At 40.5% G+C, this 18,554-nt stretch overlaps 1 protein-coding gene across 3 annotated transcripts in view; it reads right to left on the reverse strand.

Annotated features, from left to right (window-relative positions):
- Nucleotides 1-1,414: 1,414 nt before the first annotated feature.
- Nucleotides 1,415-18,554, reverse strand: part of LOC124612981 (major facilitator superfamily domain-containing protein 10) — a 150,114-nt gene continuing 132,974 nt past the window's right edge. For all 3 annotated transcript variants that reach the window (XM_047141518.1, XM_047141517.1, XM_047141516.1), the window contains one exon: nucleotides 1,415-3,136. The gene's annotated coding sequence lies outside the window, so the exon portion shown is untranslated. The remainder of the gene's footprint in view (nucleotides 3,137-18,554) is intronic.

Consider the following 18,554-nt stretch of genomic DNA (forward strand, 5'->3'; position numbering starts at 1 on the left):
GTCAAATTCAGAATATATGTAACACTGATATTAGAAAACAGCACGGTTCAGATGTCATAAAACAAAGGATATTATACTGTTGCATAAAAATTAATCACACATGAAACAGAATGTGCATAACAATTTGTTTTATTAAAACTGCAAATACAGTATACAAAGGTAAACAACAAGTCAGTCTACAGCAGAGCTGATCAATACTGAATTGGGCACCAACAGCTGAATTATAGATACTATACAAACATCACTTCTGAGCAGAACTTCTCAATGAGGAATCCATATAACACAAAAAAAAATCTTACATGAACCAGCAAATTGCAATTTGGAGGGTAGGGGTATAATATTTTATACATGTTAACTATTACAGTTCTTCCGATATCTATATGCAAGGAAAGTAATGCCTCTGAATTTTTGTGAAAACTCAAAGCTTTTTAAATAAAATAAATGTTATTAACACACTAAATCTATTTTCCATGTCTACATATTTGCACCCCACTGCTGCAACAGGGCTTTGAATTGCAATGTGTAACTTAACTATGTAGGTGCATGAGAAACAGCATGCTGTAAAAAAAAGTAAGGAAGGAAGGAAGATTGAGTTTAATGTTCCATCAACACTGAGGTCATTAGAGAAGGAACACAAGCTTGGATTGTGTCAAGGATGGGGAGGGAAAAGGGCTGTGCCCTTTTGAAGGAACTATCCTGGCATTTGACTGGACTGATTTAAGGAAATCACTGAAAATTTAAATCTGGGGGCTTGACCCGGGTTTGAAATATGCTCCTCCTGAATCCGAGTTCAGTGTGCTAACCACTGTGCCACTTCACTTGATAGCATGCTGTAATCAGTTTTCGAATTTGAAGACTTTGTCCATACATGGAGTACCTCTGCTTCAGCATGACAATGCTAGATCTCACACAAGCACTGTGAAACCTGCAACAATCTGAAACTTGTGTTCACTTCCATTGATCATTCTCCATACAGTTCCACCTTTGCCCCATCTGATTTTCACATGTTTCCAGAACTTAAAAGAACACCTTCAAGGAGTTCACTTTGCTAGTAGAGAAGTGGTGCAAGCACAGGTGGAGTTACTGCTCTATCAACTGACATTCTACAATGATGCTATCAACAAACTGATCTCATGTCGGAAGAAGTGTTAATTGCTGAGATGAACATGTTGAGAAATAAATATGTAGACATGAAGAATAAAGATACAGCATGTTAACAAAATTTGTTTTATTTAAAAACCCGTAATTTTCACAGATGAAATTTTGAGGCATTACTTTTCAGCACGCCCTCTTAATTTTGTATTGTCTAATGAATGAGGAATTAATAGTCACTCATGGAGGTTATGTAAGTATCACAATTCATCTTCTAATGAAACACCACAACAACCCTCCTCCTCCTCCTCCTCCTCCTCCTCCTCCTTCTTCTTCTTCTTCTTCTTCTTGTTCTTTTTTTTACATACAGTAATAGGCTCATTAAACATTGGTTAAAAAATAACAATAACTTTTGACAATAATTCTTTGTTACTATTTCTAATGTTGCTACCATCTTTAAACTCACGCACACACACACACACACACACACACACACACACACACGCACACACACACACACACACACACACAAGAATTTATAGTTAAATAATGCTTTCAAAATTTGTATAATTCCAATATCTAATTTTGATGTATATAACTATGGCAAATAAATACTGAAAACAGTACTTACAACAGCAGTAACAACAGCACAATAAATAATAATAATAATAATAATAATAATATTGCAGTAAATACATTCACGATTATGGCATTTAAATTGATTGTTGGAACAGAATCTGATCATTGTACATGCAAGTTTATACTTTCTCATCTTTTTTGACTAAATAAGAACCAATGGAGGAAACGTTAAGTCAAACTTCAGTTAACTGGACACAACACACCACACAACACCCTGTAATTGTATACAAGATGGGGAACTTCAGAAGGCACTCTCGCAGGATAATACAACACTACAAAAGTTAATGTAGAAAATGTACGATACATGATTGGACAGTTTTGTAAAATATACTTCAAAGTAAACAAGATCCCATTGCATAAAAAAGGTACAAATTTTCAGTTGTCAGTCAGTCTACAGTACCCATACGAAGCTATGTGCAACCACTATCCTCACATACATACTATAAATGAAGTTAATAAATTAGAAGAAATGAAATGAACACACTTAACATGCGGACAAGAATAATGCCATGTAGAAAGAACATGGAGGATGGTGCATACAACTTTACTCAGTAAAGCCAAGTGGCAGAGCTAACAACAAAACCATTGTGAACAGACAAATTGAAAATAATAACTCCACAGAATAAATGACGTAGATGAAGGAAAACCAATAATCTATGGATAGAACAAAGTTACAACATACGAGGAGAAAAAACAGAAAAGGAAAAATTTTTAAAGACAGACGAAAATTATTTTTTGTAATACTGCTAACACATTATCTGCAAAGACATAATTTAGAACACCAATTATTATCTCTCCGTTTGGCCTCTACATAGATTCACAATGAGTGAAACAATACATAATAAACTAAATGAGATTTTCCTCAAAGAATACATCAGAGATAGGTGGTGACATGAATAAAATTATGAGTTGGTAAAATTTGTGCCCACTGTGAATTGTGAAACTTAATTTCACCAGCTTTAACTGGGTTGCCAATTCTTGTCCTGCTGCCACAATACTGTAGTAAACTTTCACTCATCTTTAATGTATTTGATACAATACTGGAAGTAGGCTCTTAAACAGAACACTGAAATTAGTATAATGCAATAATGTAATAAATTATAGTAGTATCAGATAACTTCCTAATTTTCTAGAAAGTAAGTTAATGAACACAAGAATGACCACATTAAGTTTTCTTACATAATGAAAACTGGGCCGTAGATTCACCACAGTGCAAGGAGAATGAAAACTACTGTAAGTATATTACACAAAATCCTTAATCTGAAATGCACTCCAGCTTTTTCTTGCCTATTAATTACTACACACTATTATTTGTGTGCACTACACTTAAAAAAAACCTTGTAAGCATACTAGGGTCTTCACAGCATTCAATAGGACATGCAGTTCTGTTCATTCGACTAGTATCCTGTAACAGTTAAGCAAGCATAATTAAAAATTACAGCAAAAATGTTTAATGTTGATACTTACATGGTATGATTTCAGTTCAAGAATCATTTTTTGTTGTACTCTGACCTCTTAGACATATCACTCAGCCAGTACAGAGCAGAACTCAAGAATGTAATGAACATTTTTACACAGCAGTAAATCTATGTTTGTTTTTTTCAGTGAAAGTTATAGCCATGGGCACAACATAAATGAAGTACCTCCAAATTAATTTTAGAACATCAGATAGGTTTTTTTTGGGGGGGTGGGGTGGAGAGGGGGGGCTGGTAGGGGTAGAATATGAGTATTTTCTTAGTATTAACCAAAAAAAGAATATTTTTACAGCACGATTATTATAACCAAGATGGTAGAATGCTTATAATTAATTACAAATCAAATTTAATGTCCTATAAGGCCCAGAAGATGGGAAGATGCCTTTTATAATATCCAGGAGGTTATCATAAATTGCAGGGTCTTCATTGTAATTACTGTCTTTGAATAAAAGTTCATTTTTGTTTGTTTCATTGTTTACTACATTCAATAATTTTTTGTACTACAATGGAGCAATTCTTTTGAGGTGTGGTCCAAATTTAACTGAGATATGTTACTTGACAGTGGCACATCATGCCGAAGTTGCTTTGCTCCTAACATTTTGCACAACAGTGTATTTTCCGTTGAATTCAGCACTGGGCAAATGGACTTTGCACTTCTTGGAAATGTAACTTAACCTGATTAGGGCTTTGACACAAAAGGATTACTGTAGGACATTTCAGAAGTGATGGTCAATATTTAGGTACATGCCAGGAATACCATTTGGAGCAAAACATTCAACGTGGGCTCTAAAATGCATACCTTATGAACTATGAGCGATTCTTGATCTTTGATTCTGTGAAAAAAATTTCTTCTACTGCAAGCTCTTTGCTTTCCATATTTTGGGAAGTGGAAGTATGGACCAAAACAAGCAAAAAATGTCCAGTAACCATGTGCTCTAAAATGTTTACTGGACTTCTTTTTTCTTGTTTTGGTCCCTCCTACCACTTCCCAAAATATAAAGCAAAGAGCTTGCAGTAGAAGAAATTTGTTTCACAGAAATGAGGATCAAGAATTGCTCTCTTAAGGTATGCACTTTTAGAGCCCATGTTTAAATGAATTTTTTGTTTTGAATAATCATTCCTGTCATATTCCTGAATATTGACCATCATTTTCGAAACACCCTGTATACATTATATATTTGCCATAGCTACTCTGGAACATTCTACTTCTCACCAAATGGTTGGATTTTTGTTTGGTTTCTTTTATATTTTCTCCAACGGGATTGTTTCAAGTCCTGCATCTATTTTAGTTCGATGAATACTTTATAATTGCCCTCCATGTTGTGGTATGTTCTTAGGCAGCAAATTAGGTACTGAGCCCATATCTCTTAGTCCTCCTGTTGTGCTTCTGTGATTCTCAGTTTTCCACTTATCTCCCACTTCACTGTCTGATGTACGAGTTATTCCCGGTTTAATTTCAGTTAGGAGGTGATATGACCCAATTGTGTCACATTGATCTGTCCATTGGGCTAAAGTGACAAATCCAGAGAGTATATGGTTAGGTATACCACTGTTTTTCTTCTATATTGGGTATATACTATAGTAGATAACAACATAAACAATCAATTGACACCTTTAAGCTCTCAGGTTTTCAAATCTAATCCGATGCAGTCCCCAACAATTAGTCTTTCCTTTTCATCCCGTACGGTAAGTCTCCCGTGATCCGCGGTTTTGGCTGACTTTCCCGAAATCTATCCCTTTTCCTAGGTCTCTCCAGTCCTTTTCCTTTACCCTTCTTCCTTCCCCTTCAGCATTTCTGCCTGAAGAATGAGCTCCAAAAGCTTGCCGATTACAATCGTCTATTATGTGTGTGTTCTGCCGCCGCTTGGTGAGTAGATTCTTTATCTATCCAATTAAATAATTTTAATATAATAGAGGGAAACATTCCACGTGGGAAAATTTATCAAAAAACAAAGATGATGTGACTTACCAAACGAAAGCGCTGGCAGGTCGACCTGCCAGCGCTTTCGTTTGGTAAGTCACATCATCTTTGTTTTTTGATCAATTAAATAATTTTGTCAATAATTGATTGTTTTCATTGTTACATTATAATAAACTGTATTCTAAAATTAATAAAATTGACTGTCTCAGTCATCATGTGGTGGTCTCTCATGGGAGAAGAAAACATTGGCAATGAGTAGGATTGTATCTTCATTTGATTTTTCATTGTGCAGTTGCTTTTAGCATTTTGCTTGGCATGGAGTCTCTCATTCAAATACTGGTGCAGCAACAGAAAGAAATCACAGTCATGCAATGAACTTTGCTGGCACTGCTCTCCAACAATTTATCTCCGGCTCCATTTCCTGCTCAAGTCCTGCTGTTCAAAAAGGCAGCAAAAGACCAGGAGGTGTACGAACACTGTCTGCAGCAGCATTTTCACATCTTCCACATTATAGATAAGAATGTATGTCATGCACTGTTTTTGTCATGGATTTCTGCTGCCTAGTATTAGGTGTTGTGACAATTGGCTCAATTACAAGGACCTTCCTCATTGTCATTTGACACCTTACGTTCATTGTCTTCCTATTTATTGCTGCTGCATGCAAGTTGTCCTATTGTGCTTGGGCTGCAACTGTCAACAGCCTTAGTCGCAAGTGCCATTTTGACATGGACAAGTCATAATAGTAACAGAGTCCCTCCATCGAAGAGGTTGTGTCAATTGCCCAGTCGTACAAGGTCTGACAAGCTGCTGGTCAGCAACTGGAAGCATGGTGCAATGGCGTAGCAGTGTAGGGTGGTCCAGCTGCATCCACTGCATCTGAAAAAGACCATGAAGGGGCAAGCCAGCTGATCCAGCGGCTCCTGCACAGGGCATATAAGGTATTTTGACCACCACTCCCTGTTGTCATGTGCACTGTATTATTCCAGGCATGACAAGAGTGTCCCCAGCATTGGGATGTCTGTCATATGTCAGAAAAAATGCCACACTATGGAGTCTGCCAGTGAACAGCACACAAGGCAGCATCTGAGACCATGGATATGGATATTTAGGTAGTGTCATTGTCAGGGCTGGTTCCCAGTGATGATTCCAACAATTTTTTTACCAAAGTTTTGGTGCTCCCGCAACAGCTGTACCTGCAGGTGGACACTAGCATGGCAGTTTCCTTGCTTAATGCCCAGTCATAGTCAGACCTCGGCCCTCCACAGCTGGCAACGAGTGAAAAATGTGTACTGGACTGGAATTTGAACCACTGCACCACCCAGACACAATGTTCACTGCAACTGCGTGAACTATCTCAGTAAGCCCCTCGGCCCACCAACATTCCCACCAAGTGCCACATATCCCCAGTCCCCATCCATCTCTTCTTTGCCCACTCTGATTCATGCAGGTCAGACAAACAGCAGACAGGGTTCAAATCTCAATCTATTTTCACTTCACTCATTTTCACTTATCACCACTGACTCTGCATGAAGTCCAGATGCAGATGACACCATGAATTCCTTCCTTGTCCCCTCCACCTTCAGTTTACATACTATGTATCACAGCTACGGCTTCTGCGTGGTATCTGTTCATTCAGACATGTCCAAAAGAAAGAAGAGCTACTGCCAAACTGTAGACCACCCATTGGCACAACATGCAGCTGAACAGAACATGCTTGATTTCAATGGCTGCTTCACACAACCCGGGCCATCTGTATCATCCACTCCACCACTAGCTTTCCTGAATAGCACAGATAGGAGTTATCCTTACAACATATTTTCTGTTCCCAAAATCATCCCAGCCTCAACCTATGGTAACCTACTGTCCCCACACTCTCCACTCAACAGCGTCCACCCTGTTTCAGCTGTCACCTCCTCCCTATTCCCTCACTCATTTTTTGCTGTCCTCTGACATCATACACATATATTTTAACATTCTCCCTTCCGTGATCTGATCCTCTCCTTTATAGCAACCTCCCCACGCTGCCCTACAGCCTACCAACACTGAGCCTGGTGGCAGTCTTGTCATGCCTCCATCCAGTCCTTGCACACTCTGCCAGGCAGCCCTCTCCTCTCCCCCACCCCTACCTTGCTATCCATTTCCCTTTCCTGCCCCTCCAGATTGCTGCTGTTGTTCAACATTACAGTTGCATTCCAATCCAAGTTGCCAGAGATGGCAGTTGTGCACGCACGTGTGCGCATGAGTAGGTTTCCTTTCTGAAAGATGCCTTGGCTGATATCTAAATGTGTAAAGTCTTCTTCATTGCCCCCATCTGCATTGTTAATATTCCAAAATGGTGTTTCCTTTGTTTAACTTCAATGATGATCATTTTAACACAAATTCATAAGAAGGTGGGAATATGACTAGCATCTTCTCATTCCTCAAGGTTTTAAACTTCATGGTCTTTTGCATGAGTTTTTTGTCTGGACTGTTTTACTAGATAGTTGTTCGAAGGAACTGGTGGTAAGATCTGTTCAGCTTTCAGGAAGAGTTCAGCAAATCAGCCACACCTTTCACATATTAAGATTTTATGGATCTTTTTAGGGTGCAAATGTAACACTTAAAATTAAATTAAAAAACACGTACAAAAATTTCTATCAAACTTTTGACTACAAATTTGTTAATGTTGTGTCAAAAAAACAAGGAAAAAGTAACAAAGACACATGTAATTAAAATGTAAATTAACTGTTTACAAAATGCATTTCTCTAACTTTTAAATTAGTAACTTACTGCTAGCTAATTTCTGCTTACATAACACTTTTAACCATATTTTACAGTAACAAATCATGTATTAAAATTCTCGGAGATTTGTAAATGTTCCAACTATACACTCGTCTAAAAAGGTGTTAAACTGTCTGCTGTTCAAAATGGCTCTAAGTACTATGGGACTTAACATCTGAGGTCATCGGTCCCCTAGACTTAGAACTACTTGAACCTAAGTAACCTAAGGACATCACACACATCCTTGCCCGAGGCAGGATTCGAAGCTGTGAATGTAGCAGCAGCACGGTTTCGGACTGAAGCACCTAGAACCTCTTGGCCACAGCTGTCTGTTGTTGAATGTCTGTTTATACCATGGTAGAAGTGCTTGCCAAGTTAGTCTGTACCTCATCTTTGCCGAGTTGAAGTCTGTGTTTGGCAGATTGTGCTAACATCAAAATTGTGTTAAACTGTGAACTTATTTGACTAGTGGAATTGGATACAATAACTGATGAGTAATATAAAACAGATGTACAGCTGTTAACACAATTTGCAAATATCCTGCAAATGACAATTTCTGTTCCTGCAGTTTAGCACACTTTTAAAACTCTTCCCAGTTGAGCATTTACCATTCGAATGTCTGATGTACATTTGCAATTGCTCCAAATTTTCTTTTCAAACTCTACTTACCAATATTTATTATATTTGTTATTTTGTGAATTTTTGAGTGGTAGGATAAAAATGATCCTGGGTTTAAAGGGATTAAACTACTGTGCTATCAGTCCCATGATTAACAGGAAAACAATGTAAAAGGACACAAAATGAGAAACGGTAAATGTTAGCACCAAGGACTGTGACCATGTCATCGTGGTTGAAAACTTATGCAACAGTGATTTTACATAGTTAAAAGTGAGATCAGACCCAGGCAGTTAAAGACTAGCTATGAAAGGTCATCACAGACCATGAAAGGCCATCACAGTCACAACTAACTGAGGCAAGAAACTAGAATGAATTGAGAAAATGCAGACTGTATGGACTAGAGAGCTAATTAACTTGTTCAGTTAGATAAATAAAATGTGGACATAAAGTTTCAAAATGTATTGGAGTACCCAGGGAGAAAGATACTTGAGGCCACTTGGGACACACACCGCAGTGAGAAGCACCCCCCACCACCACCACATCTGTGACACCGAACGTGGAAGTGGATTGAACTGTCATGAAATCTGCTTTCTGTTAGGACTCTTAACAGCTAACCCAACGTCCACACGTATCTGAGATAATGAGACAGACAGATTAATTGCCCATCCTAGATCAGCCAGAGTATGATGGCATTTTTCCGAGAGGCCAGGAGAGGTGTATGCCACACTTTGGTGCCAGTTCTCATGTTCAAGTTTGTCTCCTGTGGTCACTTTTGCAACGAGTTGAATTCCCAGAATAACCTCATGGCACAGTGTCCAGATGAATTTTATGAGCTGTGGAGTTCAACTAACAGGTCTTGGATTATAGTGAGCAACAGGTTTTTGGGGTACCACCAAGATATGTCTTGTAAGCAGCTCACCCAGTCTCTACAAACCAGGAAGTCCTTTGTGACAAGAAATTTTATGTTCTGCAGAGCCTGTGACATGGTAACAAACTCTGTAGTATTTATACTGCATGCACTTGGCAAAGAATACTTCTCATGGCCCTTGCATGTGCAAAAGCAAAACCTGTCACAGACTTATGATCCATTGTTGTTGGTGCACGTTGTACTTCAGCCGACATGGAGAACCAAACAGAACAGGCATCTGAAAATGGTGGGGTCAGCATATTTCTTAGGTCACAAAAGAGGTTCACCTGAATTGTAGGACTGGATACATACCACAAGAAGTGCCGAGAGGGAACTTTTGAAACTCAGATGAGAGCGAAGTTTGAGGTCCTTGCCTGGAACTTCCAATCATATCCCAGCTGGTCTACCCATTTTTGGATGATTCATTAACAGTCTGGTTGTGAAACAGAGTTGAGTACCACAGATGAGTAGGGACTAAATAGCTCATCGAGAGTTTCTAGTATCTGACCTTCAGTTGTGGGACACCAGCTTTGACCAGGAGGCTGTCTACAGGGCTTGTACAGAAGGCTCCAGCTGCACATCAGTTGGGGGGGGACTAGGTGTAACAAGTTCAGTACTGATGGTGCTGTTGACCTAAAGGCAACACATACATAGTCTGCTGGAATAAAATCAAAAGTTTCTAAAATCACAGAACTATGTGCTCTATGTGCCAGGAGGTGCTGCTGAGAAATCTGAAGGTATGAAGCTTCCTCACACAATTTGCCTTGAGCTGGCATACATGTTGTAGCTTACTCTCACAAAAGTTTCAAAGTTTCCGTGACTTCAAGAAATTGGTTATCGGGAAATTTCTGGGCCCGTATGTACAGTCCTGAGTTGACAAAAGTGTAAGATATGAGTTTTCGTGGGAGAAAATCGAAATCCAGGATTCACAACCCAATTATGTTCATTCTGTATGGCCCCCTGATGCTGGTACTTTGCAGTGCACAATGACAGAGCTGTAATGCAGGCAAAGGCAATCCACACACAGTCACAATATTTAATGACTGCAATGTCAAACAGGGTTATGTTCAGAGATGATCCCAGACAAATCCCAGTTTCCTGTATGTATTGGCTGCTGAGGGTCAAACCTATACAGACGTGATATTGGAGGGATACAAAATTCCGGATAAAAATAGGCAAGCAGCTCCAAAAGCCCCTCTCATGTAGTGTATGAATGATATGATGTGCTAAGCAGTATCATACACCTTCTACAGACCAAAAAACATGGCAATCAGTTGCTGGTGATTTGCGCAAGGATGTGTACTTCATATTCAAGATAATACAGTTGGTCTATGGTGAAGTGGAATGCCGAAAGCTACTCTGAATCTGCAATAATGTCCTATTGCTTCCAAGCTCCAAAACAGTTTAGTCTATTCATAAGAGAGACTAATCAATAATTAATCACAATTAACCATCTTCTCATAGTTTCAGGACAGGAGTGGTAATACCTTTCATCTAGTGGAACAGAAACTCCCCTTCCCACCAAATATGATAGCAAAAACCTGAGGATGTGCATTGTGCTGTTGCAGCATAAGCATTTGATTATAGATTTCAGGTCCAGGCACTGTCTTTTGACAAAATGCTGAAGTGCTGTGGAATTCTCGTTCACTAAATGGAACATTATACGATTCAAAACCTTGAGCATGGAAGGATAAGTAGTTTCGCTCCACTAGGCATTTCTGGATCAGGAAATTAGGATGGTAGTTAGTAGTTAGTGCATGTGGACACTTTGGTGAGGTGTGCTGCAAAGAATTTCAGCCATGACCACAGGATCAGTGCAGATGTTATGTTACCACCAAGGGAAATGCCATGAACTGCTGTGAACATTAGGTGGCCACAAGGGGGGGTGGGGGGTGGTGGTTTAGTCGATACTTGAGACGGTGGCAGTGTGGACTCCAACAGATGATAAACACTGGTCCAAACACTCCTACTTCGATCTTCTTTATTAAGAACAGTGCTTTCATTCGAAGTATCTTGAATGCTATTAAAGGTTCCGTGCATGGATGGTATTTGAGTCGCCGGGAGTGCCCTTCAATGCTATCCAATAGCTGCAGCTATTTCCTCAGACCATAAGGAACTGATGTCTATCTAGAAGAGCCCAAAAGATAAGGTATTGTTGCTCCCATAGCATGTATAATCCTGTCACCATCATCTTGTACTACTACAATATCCTTCTCTTGCCTGGTTTTAAACGTTGCTTTGGAAGTGAAAGATTGCCAATTTGTTTTCCTAAGTGACCAACATGGTGCATTTTCCAGTGGTCAATGGGTCAAGAAAGAGGTCACCATGGATGCCCCACTGACTTAAGGGTAGGATGCTCATGCTACAGACTGTAGTATCTATGGCACATACGTTCCACGAACCGTGCTGAAATGTGTTGCAGCTTCGCTCTTGAGATGGCCTACTTCCAGTTTCTGAAATTAGCGGCTCTATTACTTGGGCCCTGCTAGATTTGGTTTGGCTGCCCCACAGAAGATTGTGGGTATTGAAGTCCTGTAGTAGAATGAAGGGTGGAGGCAGCTGTTCACTAGCTCCACCAGCTCTGGGTGTGATATAGACCTGTCTGGAGGTAGATACATATTATATGCTGTTGACCGATAGCCATGTGCAGCCACGACATCTAATGAAGCTATTAGTGGCACCTGGTCACTGAAAGTATCAGATTGAATGAGTGTGCAAACTCCTCCAAATGCCAATGTTAATATGATTTGTACTGTAGGATTTTTAATTTTTAACAGTAGGGAGTTAGGTTTCTGAGCATGTGCCTGCTGAAATGCCACAACAACTGTAGAATAAGTAGCCATTAATTGACGGATTTTGGCGGATGGTGGTGGTAGCCATTTAATTTCCATTGAAGGAACATCAGATTGGGAACTGAAAAAGAAGCAAAGGAAAAACAAGAGCACAAATTATTTTACAAATTACTTTCCTGCTGAATCAACCTACGGTGTGGGGGGTTCGAGCAAAGCAGCAGAGTTCAATTTATCCTTAACATCTCTGAGATTTCAGTTTCTGGGAAGATTTTCTTGTCTTGACTTATGGGAAATATATGACCTGCATCCTGTGGCTCTGTTGGCTACTGGATAGTGGTAGACAGTTGGTCTGTCGTGCCCTGGGGGCCTTGGCATCTTGTCAAGTGCCCCACTCCCTGATTATGCCGGAGGACGAGGCATCTCCAAGGTGCCTGATGGAGTGGTTACCACTGGTGCTGTGGAGGAGGGCTGTTTGTTTTGTTTTAGGCCACAAAAACAACTAGGGTCATACACACCCATGTCAAAACTGCAAAAATATGAAGGCAAAGAGAGGAGTAAAAATGAATACACGTTAATTCTAATCAATGGATGACGAGACAGCTAAAAACAGTGATATGGTGAAAGGTCTGTAAAATATGCCATAGAGAAACAGAGATCCAGAAATGAACATAACACAGTCGGCAGCCTGTGTGTTGTTCACTAAAATGGCCTATAGCTCAGACAGCAAACACAAATGGGAACATAAGTGGATGAAAGAAGTGCATTTCTTCAGGAAATGGTGAACAGTTAAAAGTTGGACGGAATGTGCATAAAGAAACCGGGAAGCACCACTTAAATGGCGATGTCTAAAAAGGCAGTGGCCAATACGCAACCTAGCTAAAATGACCTCTTCGCGGTGAGCGGACCGAGAGGAGGTCGTCCAAGCTGCTAGGAGAGGCTTAATGACCCGGAGCTTGTTCCCATGAAGGACGAACCACTTGTGAAGCCAAAGTGACACAACCTGTGGACAGATGGCAACAGAGAGTTCATCGGAGGGAATGCAAGAACTAGAGCAGGCTGAGATACAAGGAATGTAGCCTTAGCGGCAGCATCAGCAGCCTTGTTTCCCGTCAGACCAACATGACCAGGAACCCACATAAACATCATAATGGTGTAACGACAACTATACATATAATAATTTTTTTTCTTTATGAATTTAGATAAATTAATATAAGCAATGTGTTGAATTTCTTTTTCGATTCTTTTCGTGTCATGTTAAAGAAACTGTGAGCAACTTTTGAAACGAATATTATTATTTATGTTAGATTTCAAATAATGTGGTAATCTAAGGAAAGTGTATTTAATGTTAAATACTATTGTAAGATGTGAAAATTGTAATTTATACACTTGGTCCATACGTAGGTAATGCATTAGGATATGTGTAGTAGAAAACCTGTGGTGAATACCCTACCTGTAGGGGAGCGGGAAAAGGTGGAGGCAGGCGAGGCGGGAAAAGGCACACTGGCGCGGTTCGGCACAACGGGCACAGTATTACAGTCGGAGGCGAGCAACATTCGGAAGTACACGTACTGTACCGAGGAGGCTACCCAGGAAAAGTGGATTCCATTGAGCCTCGGATGAACCGATTCCGACGACTACTTGGCATGGCTATATTCTGAGGCACAAAATTGGAAAAATTACGACGCTAAGAAGATGGAAAGTGCCGATGTTGTGTGAGCCTTAGCCGTGCTTGTATGTGTGCCGTGCTGCCCACTATCTCGCTGCCCGCCAACCGCCGCACCGACTTGCACAGGTCAAACATTTATTTCATCTTTAGAAGTGTATCTGTGTGGACCAGTGTTGAAACTGTTTCTAACTGTTCAATAATAACGTGACTGTTACCAGAATTGCCTTAGCCATTACTTATCCTGATCACTGACCTAGACAGGATCCTTACCTCGTATTGTGCAACCCGAGTATCCTAAACTGAAAGTTTAATGTTTGTGTTAATGAAAATTATCAGCAGATTAATCTATGCCTTAAAGGAATCTAAAGTTATGAGTGTTAATTGCAAATGTTGAGAAAGAACAAAAGTGTGACTAAATTGGAAGAGAGTTTTTGTTGGATTGAGTTAGCGATGTTATTTAATTAATCTGAGACAGAAATAATGACAGTTAAATAATTCAGAAGTGAGACAAAAGAGTATGATAATTTTGGGGGTTAATTTGCCTTCAGTACTTAATAGTTTCAGTATAACGACCATCAAAGTTTCAGGCCCCCCCCCCCCCTTCTCTTGTCCATTCTTTCAAACCTTGAAATGTGTTGGTCAGATTTGACCAGTAAAGCTAAATTATATATTAATCCTAAGTGTATTAGTGTTTTTCCATCCTTAATAGTGACATAGTGTGCGTACTTTCGAGATTGCTAATGCTAGGGCAATCTATGCCCGATTTCAGTCTGATCAATATACAAAATGTAGTTCGTAGTAATCATTGCTGTGTGGTGTTGTGTAAATGTAGTTCATCCAAATTAGTACAAAGGGAGAAAACTTTAGTTCAGTGGATTTTTCCGGTTTCAAACTTTGCCATATAACGCTTCATTACTACGAGTTACTATGCTTGTACATGCACCCACTTGTTCAAGGAAAAACTCACTCATTGCCTAAGTAGGCTGGCGACCGAATTATTAATTATAAGTGACATCTACTGTGTGTACTTCTTGTCCATGCGAAAGAGTAATTATACTTTACATTTGCTTGACTGCATCACTGTAGTTATTGACTGAGTATAAGTCCGATCTTGCTTCTATTAGGTACACGCGGTCAACTAATGTACTAAAATCCTTGTTTATAAGGTGAAGCCCGTGAACTTATTGCAGTACAGGCTTTATAGAGATAACGTACGTCCGAGTAGGGCGGTAGCGTTACAATGGCTCCATCAGGAGTGAGCAAGTGACAGGTTTCCTGGACCTGTTGCACTAAGGGATCGATGGTGTACAGCACACAGAGGCTCTGAAGTGCACTGAGACAGTCTGATCAGATGACATAACTGAAAAGCTAGTGTCACCGGATGTACTGCGTGGCCTGATACAGGGCAAAGAACTGCTAGTGTCACCGGATGTACTGCGTGGCCTGATACAGGGCAAAGAGCTCTGCTGTAAATATGGAGCAGTGTTTCAGAAGCCAATACCGAAAAACATTGGTGCCAATGATGAAGGGACACCCTACACCACAGTCAATCCAAGAGCCATCAGTGTATACAAAGGTACTATCGCGAAGTTCTATGCAAAGGTAATGAAACTGAAGGTGATAGAAGCTGGAGTAGTGTCCTTAGGAATGAAGGTCAAAGTGAACATGGGCTGCTGCACGAAGCCACGGCAATGAACGTTCACACCACCAGGAAAGTTGCAGGGAATGTGAAGTTAAGCTGCCACAACAGGAACTGGAAGTGAATTCCAGGAGGTAACAGAAGAGGGATACGCCCCATACTGGCAATCAAAGGAGTCATCGAAGAAAGCATAGGATGGTTGGGCATGCATGGCAGCCAAACGCCGTGCACATCTACTGAGGTGAAACTCACAGCGGTTTGTTTGTTTTGCTTTGCTTTAGGGTGCAAAAAACAACTGGGGTCATACGTACACAATTCAAAACTATAGAACACGAACATAGAGAGGAGTTAAACGACTATACGTCAGTCCCAATAGACAGAATAGGAGACATATAAAAACAGGCACATGGAAAAAGGGCTACAAAAAGATAATACAGCAAACAGAGGTCTAAAACTAAAAATTAAATTGGCCTTTGCCATTTGCTTCGGCGGATAAAAAGTAAAACACGGTCGACAGCCTGTGCATCATCCACTAAAACGGCTGATAAATCAGGTGGCAAACCTAAACTGGAACGTAAATGGTTAAAAAAAAGAGCATTCCGTCAGGAAGTGGCGGACAGTGAAAATTTGGGTGCAATGTGTAAAAAGTGGTGGGGTAGCACCACCTAGCAAATGACGATGGCTAAAAAGGCAGTGCCCAACAGGAAGCAGAGTTAAAATAATCTCCTCCCGGCACGAGGGCCGAGAGGAGGTCGTCCATGGCACTGGGAGAGGCTTTATAAGCAAGAGCTTATTCCCATGAAGGAAGGACTATTGGTGATGTCAAAGGGACACCACCTCCTGACAGATGGCAGCACAGAGATCATCAGAGGGAATATAGATACTTGCGGGCTGAGGTATGAGTACTGCAGCCTCGGCAGCAGTGTCAGCAGCATCATTTCCTGAGAGACCAACATGACCAGGATCCCGCACAAACATGACATTGGCTCCACCAAGAATGAGCGTCGGTTTTCCAGGACCCACTTCAATAAGGGATGGGCAGTGTACAGTGCACATAGACTTTGAAGGGTACTGACTGATTCTGAGCAGAGGACAGAATTGGGAATGGGCTGTGTCGCCGGATGTACTTCATGGCCTGATACAAGGCGAAGAGTAGCAAAGAGGACGATGCTCAGGATGGAACCCTGAAGCACACCATTTTTCTGGATAAAGGTGTCTGATGAGGCAGAACCCACATGCACCTTGAAAACTCAGTCTTGTAAAAATGTCCGAAGAAAACACGGCAGGCGCCCATGGAAGCCCCACGTGTAAAGAGTATGGAGGGTACCAGTTCTCCAGCAGGTGTCGTAGGCTTTCTCCAAATCGAAAAACACGGCCACAGTCTGGGATTTCCGCAGAAAACCATTCATGACATGGGTGGGCAAAGTAATGAGATAGTGAACTGCAGAACACTGTGCTCTAAATCCACACTGTGCATGAGCATTCATGAGTAAATGATGAGATTCGAGCCACCAAACCAGCAGGGCATGAACCATACGTTCCATCACCTTGCAAACTCAGCTGGTAAGAGAGATGGGGCGGTAGCTAGAAGGAAGGTTTTTGTCCTTAATGTGCTTAGGTATGGGCGTGATGGTGGCTTCACACCAGCATCCAGGAAATGTGGCCTCTGCCCAGATGCAGTTGTATGTCTTAAGCAGAATGTGCTTGCCCACAAGAGAAAGTTGCTGCAACATCTGAATGCGGATGGTGTCTCGTGCTGGGGCGGAGATCGGGATGAACTGAGAGCATGATCTAGCTCCCTCATGGTAAAGGCAACTGCATTGTAGCACCCACAATTCAAAGAAGAGAAAGATATAGCCCAAGCCTCCTCTGCTCGTTTCCAATGGAGGAAGGCAGATTGATAGTGGGTAGAGCTCCTGACTTGCACAAAATGGTGGTCCACATGTTGAAAATAGCAATAGTGTCACGATGACATCATCAGTGACTGTCAGGCCAGAAATTGGGGAATGGATCTTCGTTCCAGAGAGCCTTCGGAGGTTGGTCCACACAAAAGAGGAAGGTGTGGAACTGTTAAAAGAACTAGTGAATGAAATACAACTAGCTTTTTTGCTATCCTGAAGAAGATGAGGACACTTTGCACGCATCTGTTTATAATGAATGCAGTTTGCCAGTGTAAGGTGGCGGTTAAAAACGTGGAGAGCACGTCTCTGTGCACAAATTGTGTCGCGGCATTCCTCAGTCCACCAAGGGACTGGCACACAATGTGGTAGAGAGGAAGTGCAGGGTATGGAATGTTCTGTAGTAGTAATGATAACACTCGAGGTATGAATTAAAAAATGCCTTCAGTCACAATTTTTCGTGTTTTATTCAGTATACAATGCATATGTTAATGCACGGAATACACCTGCTTCCAAATTCTCCCAATTACTGGACAAAATTCTGGAACAGTACTGTACATTTGATAAATCATACTCAGTTAAGATCACAAAGAAATTAGCAACTAAAATTAAATACATAAATATTCCTGCAGGTGCCATGTTTGCCTCTTTTGATGTAACTAACCTATTTACATATGTACCAACTAAAGAAACAACAGACATAATTTTTGAAAACTTAATAAAACATAAAAAATTGTCAATTGCAGAAATATCAGAAGTCAAGGACATGTTGCAGCTAATATTGTCTCACAATTACTTCACATTCAATGGGAAAGTTTACCAATAGGATGAGGGTCTTGCCATGGGCAGTAGCATATCAAGTTTTCTGGCGGACATATTTCTCAATCATCTAGAAAGTCAGTTCTTTAAAGAAAACAATAAATTCAAAAGTAAAATAATGTATCACTGAAGACATGTTGATGATACCTTGCTTCTATTTGATGAAACAAAAGATGAGATCAAAGAACTACTAGCAGTATTCAATTCTTTCCACAACAACATAAAATTCACAATAGAACATGAGGACAACAAAAGCATAAATTTCCTGGATCTTAAAATCTCCAACCATCAACAGAAACATAAGTTCAGCATACAAAGAAAACACACA

Source organism: Schistocerca americana, chromosome 4, assembly GCF_021461395.2.
Source record: "Schistocerca americana isolate TAMUIC-IGC-003095 chromosome 4, iqSchAmer2.1, whole genome shotgun sequence".
Lineage (NCBI taxonomy): Eukaryota > Metazoa > Arthropoda > Insecta > Orthoptera > Acrididae > Schistocerca > Schistocerca americana.